Source organism: Capra hircus, chromosome 3 (assembly GCF_001704415.2).
Source record: "Capra hircus breed San Clemente chromosome 3, ASM170441v1, whole genome shotgun sequence".
Classification (NCBI taxonomy): domain Eukaryota; kingdom Metazoa; phylum Chordata; class Mammalia; order Artiodactyla; family Bovidae; genus Capra; species Capra hircus.
In genome coordinates this window covers 20,010,580-20,036,600 of record NC_030810.1, presented here as the reverse complement: position 1 = coordinate 20,036,600, position 26,021 = coordinate 20,010,580, and the positions used below count along the sequence as shown (strand labels likewise).

Genomic DNA, 26,021 nt, shown 5'->3' with positions numbered 1-26,021 from the left:
GAGAAGCTTAGTGGGGGCACTTCTGGTCTTGTCATTCAGAACAGTGTGAGATCCCTGGGTTGAGGCAATTAGGACTCTTTTGGAACTTCACTGGTAGCTGTTGAAGGGATTGGAAGGGCATTCCAAGAAGGGCAGAAGGCATAAGCAAAAGCTCAGTGAGGAGTGTGAGACAAGCCCTCAGGGGACCCACGGAGCATAAGGTTGGGGAGATAGTGGGACGGATGCTATGGTCTGAGGCATTGTAAAAGAGACTCCTTTATCAGGCAGCCTGGTGTGACAACTTATTATTGAGTTTCACTGGCAAGAGGAAGAAGGATGCAACAAGGAGACAGGGCTTAGCAAAAGGCCTGGCTGAGTGTTCAGGCCTACAGTCAGTAAGTCAGTACCTGGAAGCTGGTCATTAGTGGTGAAAGGCACTTTGTGCTACTCCACACACCAGTAATTTTGAGAACATGGGCTCCAGAAGCCATTAAGACCTGGTATTAAAATTCACCTCCAATTCTGACTAGCACTTGTATAACTTTGGGCAAGTTGCTTAACCTCTCTGAGCCTTAATTTCTTCATCTGTAAAAATAGGAATAATAATAGTACCTAGTTCATGGGATTGTTATGATTAAAAGAAATAGTATATGGTATAATACATGGATGAAGCACAAGCTGGAATCAAGATTGCCAGGATAAATATTAACAACCTCAGATATGCAGATGACACCACTCTTACACCAGAAAGTGAAGAACTAAAGAGCCTCTTGATGAAAGTGAAAGAGGAGAGGGAAAAAGTTGGCTTAAAGCTCAACATTCAGAAAACTAAGATCATGGCATCCAGTCCCATTACTTCATGGCAGATAGACGGGGAAACAGTGGAAACAGTGGCTGACTTTATTTTTCTGGGCTCCGAAATCACTGCAGGTGGTGACTGCAGCCATGAAATTAAAAGATGTTTACTCCTTGAAAGGAAAGTTATGACCAACCTAGAGAGCATATTAAAAAGCAGAGACATTACTTTACCAACAAAGGTCCATCTAGTCAAGGCTATGGTTTTTCTAGTGGTCATGTATGGATGTGAGAGTTGGACTATAGAGAAAGCTGAGTGCTGAAGAACTGATGCTTTTGAACTTCAGTGTTGGAGAAGACTCTTGAGAGTCCCTTGGACTGCAAGGAGATCCAACCAGTCCATCCTAAGGAGATCAGTCCTGGGTGTTCATTGGAAGGACTGATGTTGAAGCTCAAACTCCAATACTTTGGCAACCTGATGCAAAGAGCTGACTCATTGGAATAGACCCTGATGCTGGGAAAGATTGAGGGCAGGAGAAGAGGACGGCAGAGGAAGAGATGGTTGGATGGCACCACCGACTCAATGGACATGGGTTTGGGTGAACTCCGGGAGTTGGTGATGGACAGGGAGGCCTGGCGTGCTGCGGCTCATGGAGTCGCAGAGTCGGAAAGGATGAGCGACTGAACTGACTGACTGGGGCTACTGATGCTGAGGGTGGAGACCTGAGCAAACCGGCCTGTAGTACGCGAGGGCGCGTGGTCCGAGAGGTGAGGTGGTGATGCCACGCCTAACACGTCTACAACGACAAGGTCAGAAGAGGTCGAGATGGGGGGTGTGGAGGGCCAAGAGGTCGAATTCGTGGAGCGCTCAGTCTAGGAAGCCGGCTACCCGAGATGCCCTCTGCCTCAGAGGAAATTCGGTTCCTCAGCAGCTTCCAGCTCTTTCCCCCACCGCTTCCCCTCCCACTTTTCGCCTCTTTCCACAGGAGAACTCTCACCGTTCAAGCCCCTCCCACCCCTCTCCTCCCCGCTCCCCTCCCGCCCCGCCCTCCTCTCCTCCCCCCTCCCCTCCCCGCCCCGCCCTCCTCTCCTCCCCCCTCCCCTCCCGCCCCGCCCTCCTCTCCTCACCCCTCTCCCCTCCCGCCCCGCCCCCCTCTCCTCAGCCCCCTCCCCACTCTCCTTCCCCCTCCTCCCCGCCTCTCCCCCACCCCGCCCTCCTCTCCCCCGCCCCGCCCTCCTCTCCCCCGCCCCGCCCTCCTCTCCCCACCCCCACCACCGCCCTTCCATGATCGCGCCCGACTCCGCCCTTCCGGAGCCGGCTCCTCCCAAGCTCCGGACTTACTCTCTTCCTCAGAAACGCGCTCTGGGAAGGTCCCGCCTTTCAGGCGCCGCCTCTTCCGGGCCCCGACCCTTTCAAGGAGGCTCCCTGTGTGGCTCCATCCTTTCTGGCTTTGCCCTCTCCCTTCTTCCACGTGATCCCGTTCTCCTTGAGTTCTTGACTTTTTATAAGGAGTGACCTGGAAGACCGTAAAGAAGGTGACTTTGTGCGTGTGTTTGTGTGTGGTAAAATACACATAATATTTACCATGTTCCATTTTTAAGGTACAGTTCAATGGCATTGAGTATATTCGTGTTGTGCACCCAGCACCTCTTCCAAGTACAGAACCCTTTTCCCACAGCTGAAGCGCTACCCAGTAGATAATTCTCCACTCGCCCCTCCCCCCAGCCGCTGGCAACCGTTATTCTATTTTAATGTCTCTGTTATAATTTTGACTACTCTGGGTACCTCATGTAAATGAAATTGGGCAGTGTGTGTTTGGTTTATTTCATTTAGCATGATGCCTGTAAGTTTCATCCATGTTGTAAAATGTCAGAATTCCGAGTTGGTGACTTTTTAATTAATTGTTGAAGGAAGTGTGGGGGCAAGAGGAACAAACGGAAAGGCTCAGAGGCAGGAATGGGGCTGGTGTGCTGGAGCAAGGGACCAGTGAAGCTGGAAGAAGATAGGGAGGAGGGCTTTTAGCCTGTTAGGACTTTGGCTTTTACACTGAGTAAGATGGGCTTCCGTGGTGGCTCAGATGGTAAAGAATCTGCTTGCAATGTGGGAGACACAGGTTCGATCCCTGGGTAGGGAAGATGCCCTGGAGAAGGGATATGGCTACCCACTCTAGCATTCTTGCCCAGAGAATCCCATGAACAGAGAGGAGCCTGGCGGGCTACAGGCCCTGGGGTCTCAGAGAGTCTGACAGGACTGAGTGACTAACACTCACTTAAAAAAAAAAACACTTTCACTTATCTAACAAGATAGGAAGCCATTGGAGGCTTTAAGATGAAGGCTGACATATCAGACTGCATTTTCATTGAACCTATCTGGCTGCTGAGTTGATAATAGGCTGGAGGGGTGCCAGGGCAGACTGGGGAGGCCAGTGAAGAAACTGTTGCTTCTAACATTGTCTGGAGGTCTAGGGAAGGCTTCCAGGGGAAGTTGAGACCAGATTTTTAAGTAGGAATTGAAAAGGTGAGGGGTAGCTTTATGTGTTGGAGATTGGGAGTGAAATGCTCCAGGTGGAGGACACAGCTTATACAAAGGCCTGGGAGGTGAGAGCGAGTGTAGTTGATTGACAGTTGTTAGTACAGTTGACCCTTGAACAACATGAGTTTGAACTTACATGCAGGTCCACTCATATGTGGGGTTTTTTCAGTAAATACATCCTGTTGTTGTTCAGTCCCTAAATTGTGTCCAACTCTATACAACCCCATAGACTGTAAAACGCCAGTCTTCCCTGTTCATCATCTCCCAGAGTATGCTCAAACTCATGAGTCAGTGATGCCATCTAACCATCTCATCCTGTGTCGTCCTCTCCTCCTCCTGCCTTCAATCTTTCCTAGCTTCAGGGTCTTTTCCAATGAGTCAGTTCTTAACATCAATTAGCCAGAGTATTCCAATGAGTATTCAGGGTTGATGTCATCTAGGATTGACTGGTTTGATTTCCTTGCTGTCCAAGGGACTCTCAGGAGTCTTCTCCAACACCACAGTTCAAAAGCATCAATTCTTCGATGCTCAGTCTTCTTTATGGTCCAACTCTCACATCCATACATGACTACTGGAAAAATCATAGCTTTGAGTATATGAACCTTTGTCAGCAAAGTGATGTCTCTGCTTTTTAATATGCTTTCTAAATTTGTCATAGCTTTCATGCAAGGAGCAAGCGTCTTTTAATTTCATGGCTGCAGTCACTGTCCGCCATGATTTTGGAGCCCAGGAAAGTAATATCTGCCACTGTTTCCATTTTTCCCACATCTATTTGCCATGAAGTGATAGGATCGGATGCCGTGATCTTAGTTTTTTGAATGCTGAATTTTAAACCACCTTTTGCACTTTTCTCTTTCACCTTCATCAAGAGGCTCTTTAGTTTCTCTTCACTTTCTGCCTTTAGGGTGATATCATCTGCATATCTGAGGGTGATCTTGATTTCAGTGTGTCAGTCATCCAGCCCAGCATTTCCTATGATGTACTCTGCATATAAGTTAAATAAGCAGGGTGACAAGATACAGTCTTGACATACCCTTTTCCCAACTTGGAACCAGTCTGTTGTTCCATGTCCAGTTCTAACTGTTGCTTCTTGTCCAGCATACAGGTTTCTCAGGAGGCAGGTAAGGTGGTCTGTCTGGTATTCCCATCTCTTTAAGAATTTCCCACAGTCTGTTGTGATCCACTCAGTCAAAGGCTTTAGCATAGTCAGTGAAGCAGAATTAGATGTTTTCTGGAATTCTCTCGCTTTTTCCATGATCCAACGGATGTTGGCAATTTGATCTCTGGTTTCTCTGCCTTTTCTAAATTCAGCTTGTACATCTGGACGTTCTCAATTCACGTACTGTTGAAACCTAGCTTGAAGGATTTCAAGCATTACCTTGCTAGCATGTGAAATGAGCAGAATTGTGCAGTTTAAACATTCTTTGGCATTGCCTTTCTTTGGGATTGGAATGAAAACTGACCTTTTCCAGTCCTGTGGCCACTGCTGAGCTTTCCAAATTTGCTGGCATATAGAGTGCAGCACTTTAACAGCATCATTGTTTAGGATTTGAAATAGCTCAACTGGAATTCCATCACCTCCACTAGCTTTGTTCATAGTAATGCTTCCTAAGGCCCACTTGACTTCACACTCCAGGATATCTGGCTCTAGGTAAGTGATTATTACACCATCATGGTTATATGAGTCATTAAGACCTTTTTGGGTAAAGGTCTTCTGTGTATTCTTGCCACCTCTTTTTAATCTCTTCTGCTTCTGTTAGGTCCTTACCATTTCTTTCCTTTATTGTGCCTGTCTTTGCCTGAAATGTTTCCTTGGTATAATTTTCTTGAAGAGTTTTCTAGTCTTTCCCATTCTTTTGTTTTCCTCTATTTCTTTGCATTGTTTACGTAAGAAGACTTTCTTATCTCTGCTTGCTATTCTTTGGAATTCTGCATTCAGTTGAGTATATCTTTTGCTTTCTTCTTTGCTTTCCCTTTCTCTTCTCAGCTATTTGTAAGGCCTCCTCAGACAATCATTTTGCCTTCTTGCATTTCTTTTTCTTTGTGATGGTTTTGGCATCATACATAAATACATACTGTATTAGTATATCATCCGTGGTATGTTGAATCTGAGGATGTGGAACAGCAGATATGGGGGGCTGACTATAAAGTTATATGCATATTTTACAGGGATTTCCAGCTGTGCAGAGATTGTCACCCCAGCCCTATCTGTTCCTTCACCACCTGTGTTGTTCATGCATGCATGCTGTCGGTTCAGCTGTGTCCGACTCTGTGTGACCCTATGGACTGTAGCCCGCCAGGCTCCTCTGTCCATGGGATTCTCCAGGCAAGAATACTAGATTGGGTTGCCATGCCCGACCCAAGGATCTGCCTGACCCAGGGATCGAACCTGTGACTCTTATGTCTCCTGAATTGTCAGGCAGCTTCTTTACTACTAGTGCCTCCTGGGAAGCCCTGTGTTGTTCAGGGGTCAACTAATTAAACCCCTAGATTGGGAGCTTCCTGGGAGGGTGGGAGTGGCAGAATGTGTTTTCATTTCCATAGCCCTAGGGCCAGGCTCTGAAAACCTGCTGGACTAACCAGGGCACTGGATCCCACCAACACTGACATCATCAGTGATACTGATGTGATACTGGCAATCCATTCCCGCATTCTTGCTTTGAGAATCCCATGGACAGAGGAGCCTGGTGGGCTACAGTCCATAGGGTCACACAGAGTCGGACACTGTTGAGCCTACTTAACATGCATGCATGAACAACACAGGTGGTGAAGAAAAGGATAGAGTTGGGGTGACAATCCCTGCACAGTTGGAAATCCCTGTAAAATCAGTGAACTTGCTTTACTGATTTTCCTCTCTCTCCTGTATATCTTTACTCTTTCCCTCTTAAGAGATCAATAGTTCTCTCTCATCTAGAATCTTCCATTCTACCCCGCCCCCGCACCCCCCCACCCCCGCCAACTGCTCTTGTCTCTCATCTTAAAAAAAAGAAAACCCAAACTGTTCCTTTCTCTTCTATCCTGCTTACTTCTACAACTGTTTTTGTATAATTCTCCTCCCTTTCACAGTCAAACTTGTAAAAATAAGTTTTCTGAAAGTAAAGTTGACTTACAGTATTGTGCTAGATTCAGGTGTATAGCAGGGTGATTCGGTTATACATATATATATATATATAAATTTTTTTTTTCAGATTATTTTCCTTCTCCTCCCATCCCCTTCCCCTTTGGTAACCATAAGTTTGTTTTCTATGTCTTGTGAGTCTGTTTCTGTTTTGTATTTTTCAAGATTCCACATATAAGTGATATATAATATCTGTCTTTCTCTTCTGACTTACTTCACTTTGTATGATATTCTCTAGGTTCATGAATGTTGCTGCAAATGGCAATTTCATTCTTTTCATGGCTGACTAATATTCCATTGTGTATGTATACATATATATATATATATACACATCACATTAACAAATTTATTTGGGTGCAGAGGGTCTTAGTTGTGGAATGCAAAACCTTCCTTGCATCATGAGGGATCTTTTGTTGAGGTGCATGGACTCTCTAGCTGTGGCACACAGGCTCCAGAGCATGCAGGCTCAGTGCTTGCACTGCTCAGGCTTAGTTGCTTTGTGGCATGTGGTATTTTTAGTTCCCCAGCCAGGTATTGAACCCATGTCTCCTGTATGGCAGGGCAGATTTTTAACCCCTGACCATCAGAGAAGTCCCCTAGATTATTATTTTTTTATTTAACATTATTTCATGGAACTAACATATGCAAAGTAAAAAAATGAGAACAAAAAATGATTTTCCAAGTACTTTTTTCTTTCTAGTATTTCATTTATTTAATAAATATTTGTTATACTATATATGAGGAACTTTACTATCTGCTAAGAACACATACACACACACACTTGACATTGCCCCTACTTTTAATCTAATTATGGATAATGAATGTTTGTAATAAGAACAAAACCTTCTGTAACACACATTAACTCATTAAGCAAAAATACTGTAATTTTGTCCACTGTAGATGAGGAGACTGAGGCAAAGAAGAGTTAAATAATTTGCCAAGTCAGCAAATCAGACAGCTGGTAAATGGAGAGGATAGAATTTCAAATTTTTTTAAATTAAAAATTTTTTTTAGTTTTTTTAGTCTCTTAATCATTACAGTGCATTTTTCCTCTTGGGATTTTTGTTTACTTGTGTTTTGGCCATGCCTCATGGTTTGCAGAATCTTAGTTCCCCAAACAGGGATTGAACCCAGGCCCACAGCAGTGAAAGTGCCGTCTTAACCACTAGACTTCCAGGGAATTCCCTGGATGTATCTTTTTGAATTAGAGTTTTCATCTTTCCCTGATACCTGCCCAGGAGTGGAATTGCTGGATTGCATGGTAGCTCTATTTTTAGCCTTTTAAGGAACCCCCATACTGTTTTCTATGATGGCTGTACCAGTTTACATTCCCAGCACCAGTGTAGGAGTGTTCCCTTTTCTGCACACCTTCTCCAGCATTTATGATTTTTTGGATAATGGCCATTCTGACCAATGTGAGTTGGTACTTCACTGTAGTTTTGATTTACCTTTCTCTAATAATTAGCGATGTTGAACATCTTTTCATGTGCCTGCTGACCATGTGTATGTCTTCTTTGGAGAAATGTCTATTTAAGTCTGCTGCCCATTAAAAAACTAGTTATATCAATTATTATATAGATATATAAATTACATAAGTTTTCATTGTACATTGCTCTCAATAAAGATCCAAACATAAGAAAAGCCATAAAATGAAAAGTAAAATTCTTACACTGACTACTCTGCAGAAGTAACCACTATGAAGAGTTTCTTATGTATCCATTTAAAGTATTTTCTGTTCATTTATACACGCATTTATATGGCATACTTTTTTCCTTGATAAATCCAGTCTTAGGTATGTACCCATTTCAATACATATCAATCTAACATGTTCTTTTTAATGGACATATAACATCCTGTCGCATGGATGTATTATAGCTAATTTAACCAGCCCCCTGTTGATGAATGTGTTAGTTGTATTTCACTTTAGCTATTTATAAAATGCCACAGTAAATATCCTTTCTGTAAGTCATTGTACATGGGTAAAGTACATTTACAGTCTAACTTCTTGGAAGTAAAATTGTTGGGATAAAGACTATGTGTGTTTTTAATTTTCATAAGTTCTGCCTAATTGCCATTCAAAAAAGTTGTACCTAATTACACTCTCACATTCTTGAAGTTACTAGCACATCCTTCTGCCTGAAGTGCTAGGGCTTCCCTGGTAGCTCAGTGGTAAAGAACCCGCCTGCCAATGCAGGAGACAAAAGATTTGATCCTTGGGTCAGGAAGATCCCCTGGAGGAGGGCATGGCAACCACTCCAGTATTCTTGCTTAGAGAATCCCATGGACAGGGGAGCCTGGCAGACTACAGTCCATGGGGTTACAGTTGGACATGACTGAAGTGACATAGCACACACACTCTCACTGGTAACTTGTGATAGTTTAGCCAAATTTATTGAAAGAATTGGCTTCAGTTACTTTCTCCACCTCTTCACCTCCTGTTCACAGCACAATTCACTCTAACTTGACTTCTCTCCATCATTCCACTTTAAAAGGATCTAAGGTTACTAATGATCTTCATGTTGTCTAGTCAACAATTTCCGGATCTCATCTTGCTGCCTCTCAGAAATGTTTTATGGGGTTGAGCACGCTTTTCTTTCTGAAACACTCTGGCCCTGGCTTTTATAACACTTTTTTTTATAATACTTGCCTGGTCTTCCTCTGCCCACGTGTAAAGGTTGGTGCTGCTCAGGGCTTCAGTTACCATCTGCAAGTGTATGACCCCCACATTATTTCCTTCTTCCTAACCTGGAGAAGACTCTTGAGAGTCCCATGGACTGCAAGGAGATCAAACCAGTCAATCCTAAAGGAAATCAACCCTGAATACTCATTGGAAGGACTGATGCTGAAGCTGAATCTCCAATACTTTGGCCAGCTGATGTGAAGAGCCAACTCATTGGAAAAGACCCCAATGCTGGGAAAGATTGAAGGCTAAAGGCAAAGGGGGCAGCAGAGGATGAGATGGTTAGGTAGTATCACTGACCCAGTGGACAGGAATTTGAGCAAACTCTGGGAAATGGTGGAGGACCAAGGAGACTGGTGTGCTACAGTCCTTGGGGTTGCAGAGTTGGACACGATTTAGTGACTGAACAACAACAAATCTTTATTCACATGCTTATTTGCCATCTTGATGTGGATGTCCCATGGGTCCCTCAGATTCCATGTGTCCAACATCATCCTCCTTCTTGTGCTTCCATCACAGCAGCTGTCCCACTGCTGTCCAGTGATCCTAGCCAGAAGCCTGCAAGTCATTTGTGAACTTCACTGTTCCTCAACCCTCACCTCCAATCAATTACCATGTCTCTGCCCATTTGTCTCCATAACATCTCTCAAACCATCATCTCTCATCATCTCCCTGCACCATCCAGGTCCAGACTGTGGACCATCTGGACACTGCAGTGATCTTCTAATCGCCTCCCTGGCTTTAGACTTAATACCCTCCAAGCCAGAGTAAGCTTTGAAAAATGCAGGTTTGATTATGTTATTGCTGTTTAATTGGTAAGTTGTGTCTGACTCTTTTGTGACCCAGTGGACTGTAGCCTGCCGGGCTTCTCTGTCCATAGGCTTTCCCAGGCAAGAATACTGGAGTGGGTTACCATTTCCTTCTGCAGGGGATCTTCCCGACCAAAGGAATGAACCCACAGCTTCTGCATTACAGGCATATTTTTTTTTACCACTGAGCCGCTGGGGAAGCCCTATTATGTTACAGTCCTGCTTAAAACCCTTCACTAAGTTCGGATTGCACTCAGGGTAAAGACCAAAAAAAAAAAAAAAAAAAAACCCGAAAGACAAAAATCCCCTGACTTTTTTTAATAGGCCCTAGTAACCCTCCCAACTGCTGTTGTCATCACTGGCTCCCTCCTTCGTACTGTAATTAGCTTCTTGGATGTTTTGTGCTCCTTTCCACTCAGAGTTTTTGTCTTTGCTATTTCTTCCTGCCTGGAAAACTCTTGCTCTCCTGCCTTGACCTAGCAAATACCTCAATAGGTGGTGGTTGTGGTTTAGTTACTAAGTCGTGTCCATCTCTTGCAACCCCATGGACTGTAGCCTGTCAGGCTCCTCTTTCCATGGGATTCTCCAGGCAAGAATACTGGAGTGGGTTGCCATTTCCTTCTCCAACCTCAGGTCTCAACATAAATTTAACTTGTTTGAGGATGTCTTCTAAGACCCCCAGGACTTGTGCCTAGTGCCTAATACAAGGGTTGGCACATGGTGAGAGCTCAATAATAAATATTTACTGAATTAACTAATTTCATATCCTAAAAAATGATGCTGTGAAAGTGCTGCGCTGCACTCAATATGCCAGAAAATTTGGAAAACTTAGAAGTGGCTACAGGACTGGAAAATGTCAGTTTTCATTCCAGTCCCAAAGAAAGGCAATGCCAAAGAATGCTCAAACTACCACACAATTGCACTCATCTCACATGCTAGTAAAGTAATGCTCAAAATTCTCCAAGCCAGGCTTCAGCAATACGTGAACTGTGAACTCCCTGATGTTCAAGCTGGTTTTAGAAAAGGCAGAGGAACCAGAGATCAAATTGCCAGCATCCTCTGGATCATCGAAAAAGCAAGAGTTCCAGAAAAACATCTACTTTTGCTTTATTGACTATGTCAAAACCTTTGACTATGTGCACACAACAAACTGGAAAATTCTGAGAGAGATGGGAATACCAGACCACCTGACCTGCCTCCTGAGAAATCTATGCAGGTCAAGAAGCAACAGTTAGAACTGGACATGGAACAACAGACTGGTTCCAAATTGGGAAAGGAGTATGTCAAAGCTGTATGTTTTCACCTTACTTATTTAACTTATATGCAGAGTACATCATGAGAATGCTGCACTGGATGAAGCTGGAATCAAGATTGCCTGGAGAAATATCATTAACCGCAGATATGCAGATGACACCACCCTTATGGCAGAAAGTGAAGAGGAACTAAAGAGCCTCTTGATGAAAGGAAAGTGAAAAAGTTGGCTTAAAACTCAACATTCAGAAAACTAAGATCATGGCATCCGGTCTCATCACTTCATGGCAGATAGATGGGGAAACAGTGGAAACAGTGACAGAATATTTTTTGGGGCCCCAAAATCACTGCAGATGGTGACAGCAGCCATGAAATTAAAAGACGCTTACTCCTTGGAAGAAAAGCTATGACCAACCTAGACAGCATATTGAAAAGCAGAGACATTACTTTGCCAACAAAGGTCCATCTAGTCAAAGCTATGGTTTTTCCAGTAGTCATGTATGGATGTGAGAGTTGGACTATAGAGAAAGCTGAGCGCTGAAGAATTGATGCTTTTGAACTGCAGTGTTGGAGAATACTCTTGAGAGTTCCTTAGACAGCAAGGAGATCCAAACAGTCCATCTTAAAGGAAATCAGTCCTGAATATTCATTGGAAGGACTGATGCTGAAACTTTAATGCCACCTGATGTGAGGAACTGACTTGTTGGAAAAGACCCTGATGCTCAGAAAGATTGAAGGCGGGAGGAGAAGGGGACGACAGAGGGATAAGATGGTTGGATGGCATCACCAACTCAGTGGACATGAGTTTGAGTAAACTCTGGGAGTTAGTGATGGACAGGGAGGCCTGGCATACTGCCGTCCATGGGGTTGCAAAGAGTCAACAGAGCGACTGAATTGAACTGAACTGAAAGGAACTAACCCAACTAAGGCCTCAAGGGCAGGTAGGTGGTTACCAGACTGCAGTTTTTCACACAGACTCTAGGTGTCGCCCTTGACTTCAGTTTAACTAGGCTTTGGCTGGGAACCTAGAAGGAAGGGTGGAGTTGATGCCCAGTCTGGCTCATCAATCCAGCAAACTGGGAGAGGTTATGGGAATCCTAGCTATTTTCCAGGTCTCACATCTTCTCCGTCTGCTCTGGGTCAACTGTCTTGATAGGGTGACCAATCATACCAGATTTCCCAAGGCTGAACTTCAGGCAACTCGAGAGTATTGGTCACCAAACCATGGACAGAGGGGCTGAAACTGCAACATATGTACTAGACTAAGCTCCATGCCCAGCAGGAAAGCTACTCTAACCTAGCCAAGCTCCTTACAGCAGCATCACGAGTGGGCTGACTGTTGCCTGGTGGTTGTAAGCATTTAGAGAGAGAAAGTGTATATACTTTAAATGAATGGAAAGAGACCAACTTATAGGGCTTCCCTGGTAGTTCAGTGGTAAAGAATCTGCCTGCCAATGGGGGAGACAAATTCAACCCCTGATCTGGGAAGATCCCACATACCATGGAGCAACTAAGCCCCTTTGCCAAAACTATCGAACCTGTGTTCTGGAGCCTGGGAGTCTCAACTACTGAAGCCAGCGTGCCCTGGAGCCCATGCTTGGCAACAAGAGAAACCGCTGCAATGAGAAGCCTGCGCAGTGCATCTGTAGAATAGCCCCTGCTCATCTCAACTAGAGAAAAGCCCGCACAGCCGCAAAGACCCAGGATAGCCATAAATAAATAAAATCTTTTGAAAAATTTTTAAAAAGAGGCCAATTTATATCTGACAATATCTACCATTTATTGAGTGCCACTGAGCATAACATACTGATATATACCTTTTCTAATCCTCACAGAAACCCTAAGAGTACAGAAGATTATTCTCCTTTCAGTGATTAGAAAACAGACTCAGAGAAGTCAAGTGACCAGCCCAGGTCACAGAGCTATTAAATAACATGGTGGAATTCAGACCCATGTCTGTCCAAGTATAAAGCTCCTGTTATTTTCACTGAATCTTTAGCCTGGCCATTTCCTTCCTTCTCTGGTCACCATTTGAGAGCCCCTGGGGTATGAGGAGGAGGCAAGAGGCAGGTGTGGGTGGAAGGGATTGAGGAAGAGGGTCTGTGATCAGAGCCTGCGTAGGAGTGGGGGGATCCGCATAGCACTGACAGTTTGCCTGTCCACACAAGAGAAGTCTTTGCTGTCTTGAAGTAGAGGTGGGCATAGCCTGTGGACTCTAGGGAGCCCCCTTCACAGGCTCTTCTCCTGACACCAGGCTGTATATTCAAGGCTGTGTTTCCCAGAGTCAAGGGTAAACCCAGCCACGTCTTACCTGCTTGCAGATGGACATCTGAATATGAATCACAGAGGAGGAGCCGTCAGGAGCTAGCCATAAACTTAAACTTGATAAGTGAGGGATGGGTAGGGCCTGTGACAAGGGTCATGGTAAGTACAGTGCCTTGCCCAGAGTTTGGGCTCAGTGAATGGTTGCAATTAATGATATAGCCAATTGCCTCTCTTTCTCAGAGATATTTGTAAGGCTGTTTTATTTTTGCCTGGGTGGTCATTTAGGAATTGAGCTGCTATTGAATACATAACAAGAATTGGTTGTGTGGAAGTATGAGCAGAGGCCTAGCTTTGGAGGTTGTGTGGAGGAATGGGCAGAGGCCTGACTAGGCTAGACAGTGGTCAGAGCCCTGTGGGAACTTTTTGGTCTGGCAGCCAGATGTCCACTCCACAGAAAGTATGATAAGCCAGACTTGGATTCTTTTACATGAAAAAAAAACCAAAATGTAGACATCCCTCAAGAATTTTAAGTGCTTTGGCATGAAGGTGCTTTGAGCTGTGCTGTTTTACTTTATTTACGTTTGGGGTGCAAGATCTGTCCTGGACCATCTTGGGCTCAGACCTGGTGTTGGTGTAGCCTGGTGTCCCATGGCCAAGTTCTGCCCTGTGGCTCCTCTCTACAAGCCAAGCCATCAGACGGATGGTGCCTGAGACAGACCTGGGCTATGTCTCTGCTCTTCCCTAGCTGGCCTTCCACCTTCCACCAGAGGACTGGGCATTGTACGTATGGAAGCCTGGGGGTCTGCGCATGAAGCCAGGCTAAAGAATAGAGAAACCTTGATTAAGCTGCCTTGTCCACAAGACTCCTCTGTCCTTCATTCTGAAACTACCTGGTCTGTACCACCTGTGATGAAAAAGAGTGTTGTGAAAGTCACCAATACTGCACCATCACATTGATGTGGGGCCTCTTGCCAGGAGCTCGTGGAAGACAGTGACATGTGTGGTAGAAAGCACATGACTTTAGGGTCAGTCAGAATTGGTCCTGCTAATTTCTTGCTGGGTGACTTCGGGAAAGTTACTCAACCTCTCTGAGTCTTGGAATCTTCAATCAATCAATAGGGGTAATAATAACATCTATGTCATAAGTTTGTTTTGAGGTCTAAATTTGCCCACCAATTTATATGAAAATATGGTATTTATTGAGTGCTTATTATGTGGCAGGTCATGCTTAAGTGCTTTTAGTGTGAACTCACATAACACAATGGGTTGTGTACTTCCACTGTCTGTGCGTTACAGATGCAAAACTGAGACTCAAGGAGTGTGAGTAACTGGCCCACACTGGCAAAAAGCAGAGCCAGGATTTGGACCCAGTCAGGCTCCAGTTCACACACACTTAACTACCAAACCATGATGCCATATGGAGTCAGGCTGAATAAAGAATAGCTATTATGATCACAGTAATTTAGCATTAAGTGCTTTTTATATCCATGGTGCTAAGTGTTAATTATTAGTGTATTTGGATGCAACATTTATCCTTTCTATTCCTATTTCTTCCACAGCCATGGCAACAAAGAGCCTTGTGCTCACTACAGCGGAGCATCCTGCCTTTGTCCAATCCAGCCCAGTGCGTCAATCTCTGCAAATAACAAAAGATGTGGCCACTCGGCTGCTTGTCCCTGCCCCCACCAGAACACCGAGAGAGGCTGAGGCCTCCCCAACTGGAACTGAGCTAGGAGAGCAGCAGACAGGTACAGATCTGCGGACCAGGAGCAAGGCTCACAAAAGGGAGGTCATGCTTAATAAACCTGATTAATTTCTTTGAGTGACAACAATGCAAGCAGACAGGGGTGAAAGGAGAGATAGTAATTTATCCTGATTCCAAGACACAGGAGTGTAGCTAAAACCAACACACAGATTTTATAGAGATGCTGCTGGGGCCTGGAGGGTTCTGGTGGGGTTCAACCTTGGGGGCAGCCAGAGGGAAACTTGGAGAGTTGCTCGCAGTGATCTCGTGAAAAGGAAACCCAGTGCAGAGCACAACCTGCCCAAGCCATATAACCAAGCCACAAATCTGTCCAGGACACTTGCCTGTCAATTCCCTTCCAGTGTCTTCCCATCACCTAAATATAATAATAATGTGGATGACCATAAAAAAATAATAGCTGAATTTATTTGATATTTACTATGTGTAGGGTATTATTCAGAGAGGAAACCTGAGGCAGAAAGTTTAAGAAACTACCCAGTCACACAGGTTTTTTTTTTTTTTTTTTTTACAGTTTCTACTGGATGTGTATTCCTCTCACAATGTCATAAAATTTATTTTATTTTTTTATTTTTATAATTTTTATTTATTTTTTTTTATTTTTTAAAAATCTTTAATTCTTACATGCGTTCCCAAACATGAACCCCCCTCCCACCTCCCTCCCCATACCATCTCTGTGGGTCATCCCTATGTACCAGCCCCAAGCATGCTGTATCCTGCGTCAGACATAGACTGGCGATTCAATTCTTACATGATAGTATACATGTTAGAATGCCATTCTCCCAAATCATCCTACCCTCTCCCTCTCCCTCTGAGTCCAAAAGTCCGTTATACACATCTGTGTCTTTTTTCCTGTCTTGCATACAGGGTCGTCATTGCCATCTTTCTAAATTCCATATATATGTGTTAGTATACTGTATTGGTGTTTTTCTTTCTGGCTTACTTCACTCTGTATAATCGGCTCCAGTTTCATCCATCTCATCAGAACTGATTCAAATGAATTCTTTTTAACGGCTGAGTAATACTCCATTGTGTATATGTACAACAGCTTTCTTATCCATTCATCTGCTGATGGACATCTAGGTTGTTTCCATGTCCTGGCTCTTATAAACAGTGCTGCGATGAACATTGGGGTACATGTGTCTCTTTCAATTCTGGTTTCCTCGGTGTGTATGCCCAGCAGTGGGATTGCTGGGTCATAAGGCAGTTCTATTTGCAATTTTTTAAGGAATCTCCACACTGTTCTCCATAGTGGCTGTACTAGTTTGCATTCCCACCAACAGTGTAGGAGGGTTCCCTTTTCTCCACACCCTCTCCAGCATTTATTGCTTGCAGATTTTTGGATCGCAGCCATTCTGACTGGTGTGAAGTGGTACCTCATTGTGGTTTTGATTTGCATTTCTCTAATAATGAGTGATGTTGAGCATCTTTTCATGTGTTTGTTAGCCATCCGTATGTCTTCTTTGGAGAAATGTCTATTTAGTTCTTTGGCCCATTTTTTGATTGGGTCGTTTATTTTTCTGGAATTGAGCTGCATAAGTTGCTTGTATATTTTTGAGATTAGTTGTTTGTCAGTTGCTTCATTTGCTATTATTTTCTCCCATTCAGAAGGCTGTCTTTTCACCTTGCTTATATTTTCCTTTGTTGTGCAGAAGCTTTTAATTTTAATTAGATCCCATTTGTTTATTTTTGCTTTTATTTCCAGAATTCTGGGAGGTGGATCATAGAGGATCCTGCTGTGATTTATGTCTGAGAGTGTTTTGCCTATGTTTTCCTCTAGGAGTTTTATAGTTTCTGGTCTTACATTTAGATCTTTAATCCATTTTGAGTTTATTTTTGTGTGGGGTGTTAGAAAGTGATCTAGTTTCATTCTTTTACAAGTGGTTGACCAGTTTTCCCAGCTGGGCCTCCAACACCCAGGCTGGAGTGTTCACATTCCAGTCCATTTGCAACTGTATTTAATGATGAGTCTCTTCCATCAGTGAGGAAGCCCTCATAACATGGATATACTAAAGTTCCTAGGTCCTCTGTGCTTCTTCCTCTTGAGCACTCTTCCCTGGGTGAGCTCATCCCTTCTTTTAGCTTCTAGTCCCACCTGGAGGAAGTCTTTGAGAGAAGGCATTGTGGTTGACCCCCTAACCTGTATTGCACCCCAGATTATTAGTCTGAGCCCATCATATAAATTCCTTCCTTCTTGCCAGTAGCTGGTTTAGGAATGGGTATCTGCCTAGTGAGACTTAAGAAGACATTTGCTGCAGGGCTTCTGGGAAAGGTTTTCTCACTCCTAGGAGAGAAGCATTCTCTAGACATGACATTCCTCAGGAGCTTGGTTTCTGGAAATGTTGATAAGTCTGGATGTGTTCTGGACCTACTGCACTGGTGTGCTTCCAGCTGAGGATGGAGCCAACAGCAGAGATGGCAGAGTAGAGAGTTGGAAGGAGCCTCTGTCCTTGAGGGCATAAGCTTCCTGTCATCTCTGGAGGCCACGCTAATGCTGAACAAGGGAAATTAAATATCATCGCTGCTGAAGTCATTGAGAGTGGGCTTTCTGATATTTGTGGTAGGAAGCATCCTTACTGATACCACCAGAACAGCATTAGGACTTTTGTGGGCTCACTCCTTCCTAGGGAACCATTTCTTTTAAAATTATCTTTTACGACTGCATTGATGTAAAGATGAATATATTGTGTGTTGTGTGTGTGTGCTCCGTTGTGTCTGATTCTTGCAACTCCATGGATTGCAACCCACCAGGCTCCTCTATCCATGGAATTTCTATTAAAACATCTTTGTCTAGTAAGACTTCTTTTTCTGATTTAAAGGAGATTAAAGCTTTTTTTGTGTGTATATGAGCCCCAAGAGTTTGAATGTTCATTGGAAGGATTGATGGTGAAGCTGAAACTCCAATACTTTGGCCACCTGATGCAAAGAATTGACTTCTTGGAAAAGACCCTGATGCTGGGAAAGATTGAGGGCAGGAAGGGAAGGGGACGACAGAGGATGAGATGGTTGGATGGCATCACTGACTCAATGAACAAGAGTTTGAGCAAGCTCCGGGATTTGGTGAGGGACAGGAAAATCTGGCGTGCTTCAGTCCATGGGGGCTGCAAAGAGTCGGACATGACTGAGTAACTGAACTGAACTGAGCCCTGAGAGTATTGGGGCACTAATGTGCCTAGCCATGCCTAGTAGATAGACTGGCCCTGGATATGACTTCCAAATATTCATCTCCAGGCTGTACCTCCCTTTTGACCTTCAAACCTGCATACCCCGCTGCTTATTGGATAGTTCTATTTGAGTGTCTTACCTTAAATTCAGCATACCTGAGGCTGAACACACAGTTTCTCCTATACTTTTTCTTTGTCCAGTGTTCCCTGTCTGAGTGAACGATGTACTGACTAGCTGGTTGTACCAACCAGAAACCCTGGGACCCCAACCTCTCCTTCACCTTGTGCCCAATCCATATCCAAATGTTTTCACTTTTCCTCTTAAAGGGCTCTTAAAATCATTTACTTGTTCTAATCTCCACTCCTACCTCCACTGCTATTATCCTAATCCATGTGACTGACATCTCTTGCCTGGGTTACTGCCATGGACCCTAATGGTCTTCCTATATCTCACGCTCCATGTAATTTTGGCTCAGACGGTAAAGCGTCTGCCTGCAATGCAGGAGACCTGGGTTCGATCCTTGGGTCGGGAAGATCCCCTGGAGAAGGAAATGGCAACCCACTCCAGTACTCTTGCCTGGAAAATCCCATGGATGGAGCCTGGTAGGCTACAGTCCATGGGGTCACAAAGAGTCAGATATGACTGAGTCACTTCACTTCACTTATATTTATTTATGTGTTTGGCTGTGCTGAATCTTAGTTGTGGTATGTGGGTTCTTTGATCGTTGGGGCATGCAGGATCTTCTAGCTGTGGCATGTGAAAGGCAGGAAGAGGCCCCAGGTTATTCCTTACTCATTTTGCAGTCTTCTGTAGTTTATTGCATATATCAGATACTCAATCTAAGAAAACTGAAGTACCATACCTTTAAAACATACATCAGTTCAGTTCAGTTCAGTTCAGTCGCTCAGTCGTGTCCGACTCTTTGCGACCCTATGAATCGCAGCACGCCAGGCCTCCCTGTCCATCACCAACTCCCGGAGTTCACTCAGACTCACGTCCATCGAGTCGGTGATGCCATCCAGCCATCTCATCCTCTGTCGTCCCCTTCTCCTCCTGCCCCCAATCCCTCCCAGCATCAGAATCTTTTGCAATGAGTCAACTCTTCGCATGAGGTGGCCAAAGTACTGGAGTTTCAGCTTTAGCATCATTCCTTCCAAAGAAATCCCAGGGTTGATCTCCTTCAGAATGGACTGGTTGGATCTCCTTGCAGTCCAAGGGACTCTCAAGAATCTTCTCCAACACCACAGTTCAAAAGCATCAACTCTTCGGCACTCAGCCTTCTTCACAGTCCAACTCTCACATCCATACATGACCACAGGAAAAACCATAGCCTTGACTAGACAGACCTTAGTCGGCAAAGTAATGTCTCTGCTTTTGAATATACTGTCTAGGTTGGTCATAACTTTTCTTCCAAGGAGTAAGTGTCTTTTAATTTCATAGCTGTAGTCACCATCTGCAGTGATTTGGGAGCCCCCAAAAATAAAGTCTGACACTGTTTCCACTGTTTCCCCATCTATTTCCCATGAAGTGATGGGACCGGATGCCATGATCTTCGTTTTCTGAATGTTAAGCTTTAAGCCAACTTTTCACTCTCCTCTTTCACTTTCATCAAGAGGCTTTTTAGCTCCTCTTCACTTTCTGCCATAAGGGTGGTGTCATCTGCATATCTGAGGTTATTGATATTTCTCCCGGCAATCTTGATTCTGGCTTGTGTTTCTTCCAATCCAGCGTTTCTCATGATGTACTCTGCATGGAAGTTAAATAAGCAGGGTGACAATATACAGCCTTGACGTACTCCTTTTCCTATTTGGAACCAGTCTGTTGTTCCATGTCCAGTTCTAACTGTTGCTTCCTGACCTGCATACAGATTTCTCAAGAGGCAGGTTAGGTGGTCTGGTATTCCCATCTCTTTCAGAATTTTCCACAGTGTATTGTGATCCACACAGTCAAAGGCTTTGGCATAGTCAATAAAGCAGAAGTAGATGTTTTTCTGGAACTCTTGCTTTTTTCATGATCCAGCAGATGTTGGCAATTTGATCTCTGGTTCCTCTGCCTTTTCTAAAACCAGCTTGAACATCAGGGAGTTCACAGTTCACGTATTGCTGAAGCCTGGCTTGGAGAATTTTGAGCATTACTTTACTAGCATGTACATAGTGAAATCAAATATGTCTTATGCCCCAAAGCATTGTGGATTAACATCAATAGATAAATATTGCATGACATAATTGAATAGTGTGATAGTTCATTTTGTGTCAGTTTAACTAGTCTATGTTATGTGGTCAAATAGTTGTGAAAGTATTTTTAGATGAGATTAACATTTAAATGGGTAGACTTTGAGTCAAACAAGTTACATTCTATAGTGTGGGTGGGCCTCATCCAGTGAGGTGAAGGCCTTACGAGAAAAGACTGAGGTCCTCTGAAGAGAGAGGAATTCTGCCTTCTGATTCAAGAATCTATCAACTTATGCCAGGAATTCCACACTGTTGGATAGCCCTACAAATTTCAAACTTGCTAGGGTGTGTGTGTGCATGCTTGCACATACTTACCCATACCCACACATCCTTACACACTCATATATTCTATTGATTCTTTTTCTCTGAAGAACCTTTTAAAAAATATTTATTTATTTGGCTGTGTTGAGTCTTAGTGGTGGCACACAGGATCTTTGTTGCGGTGCACGAATTCTCTGGTTGTGGTGTGTGGACTTAGTTGCTCCGTGGCATGTGGGATCTTAGTCCCTGACCAGCGATCAAACTCACATCCTATGCATTGCAAGGTGGGTTCATAACCACTGCACCACCAGGGAAGTCTCTTTCTGAAGAAATTTGACTAATATGAGGAGCCTAAATGAAAACAGAGAAAAAGTTTAGGACTCCTCAGTTCTTTGAGTGAACCTTTTTGTTGTTGTTATTGTTTGTTTTTAAAATTATATTCCTTTATTTGGCTGTACTTTGTACTTTGTCTTCCTTGCAGTATGTGGAATCTAGTTCCCCAATCAGGGATCGAACCAAGGCCCCCTGCATGGGGAGCAAGGAATCTTAGCCCCTGGACCACCAGGGAAGTCCCTCAGTGAACCTTTTATAATCTAACCAGGATTGGGAAACAAAGAAAAGGGAGAAACATTGAAATCCTACATCATGTAGTAATAATAAAAACTAGAAAATAATGTGTTGTAATAATAATAATTGCTATCAATTTTGACCCCTCTCCATGTGCCAGGCACTGGGCTGATTGCTTTTAATGCTTTATCTCTTTAAATACCCTCAAAAGTCAATGAGGTTCAGGATAAGAAATGGAAACCATTCAAAAGGAAAGGAACATAAAAGAATTCAATGCAAGAAATTAGATGCTTACAAAAGAGCATCTGTAGGATGATCCGCAACTAAGACCCAAAGCAGCCAAATAAAAATATAGATATGTATATTTAAAAAAGAAATGTTCTCTTTGAGAACAAAGAGACCAATACAAAAAGGCTTTATATAGATCTTCTTTTCCTTATCAGACTTCATAACAATCCCTACCCAACCCCCCAAAATTCCAACAACTCAGCAAAATATGTAACTATATAGTAGTATTGGATCATTGCAATTTCTTTTAAGTACTGTTTCTCTGAAGTAAAAGGGTAAAAATATGCATGACTGAAAAACAGGATGCTCTGCTTCCACTGGTACTAGAGAAGGAATAATTTCATTACTTTTTAATTTATGGGTACTGTTTTGTTACTTTTCTTTCAAAAAATGAAGATGAAATTCATATAGCATACCATTAACCATTTTAAAGTGTCCCATTCAGTATCATGTAGTGCAGTCACAATGTTGTAGACACCCACCTCTCTCTAGCTTCAAACTTTTTTTTATCACTCCAGAAGATACCCATTAAGCAATCCCTCCCCATTCCTCCCTCTTCCAGTCCCTGGCAACTACTAATCTGCTTTAATGTCTTTTTGGATTTTCCCATTCTGGATATTTCATATTAAGTGAACCATGTAGTATGTGCTATTTTCTGTCTCACTTATTTGGCTTTGCATGCTTTTGAGATTCATCCAAGCTATAGCAATGTATCGGTGCTTCATTTGTTTTTATGGATAAATTATACCCATGGGATGGATATACTACAATTTTTAAAATTTATTCATGCCATCTTTTTGGCTGTTGTGAATATTGCTGCTGTGAACATTTATAAACAATTGTCTGTTGGAGTACCTGTTTTCAGTTCTTTTGGGTCACCACAGTGGAAAATCATGGCTTCTCATTCAATTTACATAATTAATCCAGTTCAGAAATCCAGAGCTCCTTTACTGAACCAAAAGCTAGGTCTCACTATGGAAGAATCCTATAGAATTGCCACAAATATATGATATAAATCTTCCTTGTGAGCCTTTCCTTAAGATACCTAATATCATTTACTAAAGTGGAGAAAAGAAAATACTCAGAGCTTTGGTGGATGTCTAGATACTACTTTTAGATTAATGTTAATTCCTGGGAGCCCAAAATGCCACTGTGGCCCACCAGTGTATGGGATCAGTCAGTTCATGGGTCTACCCTATGGTAATTACCCCAGTGATTGGAACAGACAAACTTGACCAGAGGCAAAAATTCCTGTGTTGGCTCTCTAACCCATGGGACAAGGTCATTATGGTAGAAATAGCAAAATGGAAGGCCCTTGAACTTTCTCCTCCTACCAAGATAGTAAACCAGAAGCAATGCTGTATTTCTGAGGGAACTACAAAGATCAGTTCAATAGCAAAGACTTGAAACATGCAAGATTGGTGATATCTAGGATATCCTTATTTAATTTACCTGTTTGGCCTGGATAGCATGGATATTGGAGAATAACTATAGATCTCAATAAACTTAGTTAGGGTGTGACTTCAGTTGCAACTCCCATTATAAAAGAGTTTCTGTACTGGAACAAATCAATAGAGTCCCTGGCCCTGTTATGTGACTAATGCTTTTTTCTCCATACCACGTTGAAAAGGTAACCATGAACAGTTTACTTTTCCCTGGCAGCAACGACAGCCAAGACATTCACCATCTTGGCTTAGTCCTATGTCAGCTCTCAATCTGCCTGCCATGTTATAGTCAGCAGAGATCTCCACGGTGCTGATGTTCTGCAAAACGTCACTCTGTCTATTGCATAGATGACATTTTGCTGATTGAATCTGATGAGCAAAAGTAGCAGTTAATTTGGAAGCCTTACTAAGATATGAGCAAACCAGAAAGTTTGAGATAAATCTGAGGGACCTGCCGCTTCAGTGATTTCTGAGAATCCAGCAGACTGGAGCATGTTGAGATATTCTTTCCACAGTGACAGACAAATTGATGTATTATCTACCATGACAAAAGAATCATAATTGATAGGTCTTTTTGGCTTTTGGAGGCAGTGTAAACCACATTTTGAGTTGGAACCATCTGAGGAGTCCCTTATAAGGCTGCAAGTGTCAAATGGTGAAACAAAGCTTCTGCAAGTCCAGGCTGTAGCACAAGATGTTTTTCTACTTGGTCCCTATGATCACTAGGTCCAGTGACAGTCAAGAATCTCTAACAAATAAGGATGGTAATAAAACCTTAGGCAAGTACTAGTAAGAGAATCACAGTATAGACCTTTAGGATTTTGGATCAAATCTATGCCCTTTCATCAGCCACCCCAGTGCATATTTAATGGATTCATGAACAGCATGCTTTGATGATGGAGGTGAGAACTCTGCATGGGTTCAACAAAATGGTCTTTCCCTTAAGGAAGCTGACTTGGCTTGATTGCTGCTGCTTCTGAGTGCCTAATCTGCTAACAGATGATGTCAACACTGAGTCCCCAATAGATAGCATTCTCTAGAGGAACAAGCCAGCCAGCTGATGTAGGCTGAATATATTATATCTCTTTCATCATGAAAAGGTCATAAATCCATCCTTAGAGGACTAAACATATATTATGGATATGGATTTTCCATATCCTGCCTGTAATGTTTCTGTCAATTCTACCACCTACAGACTTTCAGGATACTTTATGTACTGTCATGGATTCTATCCACAGTCAGTGGGCTCATGCTCAGGGAATTGACTGGTCTTACTACTTTTACCATTACCTAGAAGTATCTGGCTTACTAAAAAGGTGGAATGGCTTACTGAAGACTCAGTTTTGGAGTCAGTTAGGAGGCAACACTCTGAAGGGACAGTGTTCTGTCTTATAGGCTGAAATATTGAAATGGAGCAGGACTGTATGGTCCTTGCCCTCCCCACCCATGTCCTCTGCCTGCCTTTTGTCTGTGGGAAACTTAAGTCAAAGAATAAGTTTAATTGGAGAAATAAGAACATGTGTAAACAAAGGGAAACCAAATAATAATAATATACTCTTTAAGCATAGTCAAGGACATTTAGTTCTTTCTCAAGGGCTATAGCTGATATTCTGAGCTGTCTTATAGATACTAAAACACACAGATGGAGAAGTTAACCACATGATGACCAGACTGTACCCACAACATGAGTTGCCACAATTCTGAGAACTGGCCTCAAAGAAATGGGAACAGACGGGACCCTGGAACTGAAGATTAGCTGTACCTAAAGCAACCAAGATGATGCTGGTTCCTCCTGTCCCCGCCGCCCCCATCCCAGTTGCCGGCATGTGAAATAAAGCAAACTTTCCTTTCCTCCAGCTTGGCCTGTTTATTGCCTTTTGAGCAGTGAGCTCCCAGACCCACACACACTCTTTCAGTAACAGTATATGCTCTGATTCAGAGATGATTATATGGTACTTCCTCCCCCACAGCCAGAATATATGGGTCTGGGAATCAGTGCATGCAACTAGGATGTCTACAATGTGATGTATACAAATACTTATTTCACTCTTATACCCAATAACCCACAGGATTTTTGCCTCTCAGCTTCTCAACTTTTAGCTTTTGTAGTTTGGAGGTATTGTTCTCAAGTGGGAAACGCTTCTGCACATGAAGGCTCTGGTTCCTCTGTGTGCTATCAGAAGTCTGGCCTCCTGAAGTCATGGTGGTGACTTAAGTAGGCTTGAGACTCCCTCAGGCCAGAAGTGATTCTTGTGACTGTCATCCTCTGTGCCAGAAGCTTGTGTTGAGACAGCTCCCAGTCAGGGACAGAGGGCACCTCTCTGTTGCAGGTTGTCTCTGGACCGGGTTTAAAGTCAGTGCTGCTTATGGTTTGAGCTTATGACTCGGTGTGTTTTTTTTTTTTTTCCCTTCTTATGTTTCTTAATATGTAACTTGATATTGTAGGGGAGAATTGGGTGAGCAGGGAGAAGAGATGGCCTACATTGCAGGCGTGTCTTGTTTCGACTGGTTAAACTGAGCCTTTGTTAAAGTCCGAGTTGTCCAGGTGGCGCTAGAGGTAAAGAAAAGTGAAAGTGAAAGTGAAGTCGCTCAGTCGTGTCCGACTCTTTGTGACCCCATGGACAGTAGCCTATCAGGCTTCTCCATCCATGGAATTTTCCAGGCAAGAGTACTAGAGTGGGCTGCTGTTTCCCTCTCCAAGAGGTAAAGAATCTGTCTGCAATACAGGAGACACAGGAGACCAGATTTAATCCTTGGGTCAGGAAGGTCCCCTGGAGGAGGTCATGGCAACCCACTCCAGTATTCTTGCCTGGAGAATCCTGTGGACAGAGGAGCCTGGCAGGCTACAGTCCATAGGGTCGCAAAGAGTCAG

The 26,021-nt window shown here is 43.3% G+C and overlaps 1 long non-coding RNA gene across 1 annotated transcript; it reads left to right on the top strand.

Annotated features, from left to right (window-relative positions):
- Positions 2,190-24,995, top strand: LOC106501974. The gene is made up of 3 exons (XR_001295528.2): positions 2,190-2,310; positions 14,990-15,178; positions 24,776-24,995. It is a non-coding gene; the product is annotated as an uncharacterized LOC106501974 (long non-coding RNA).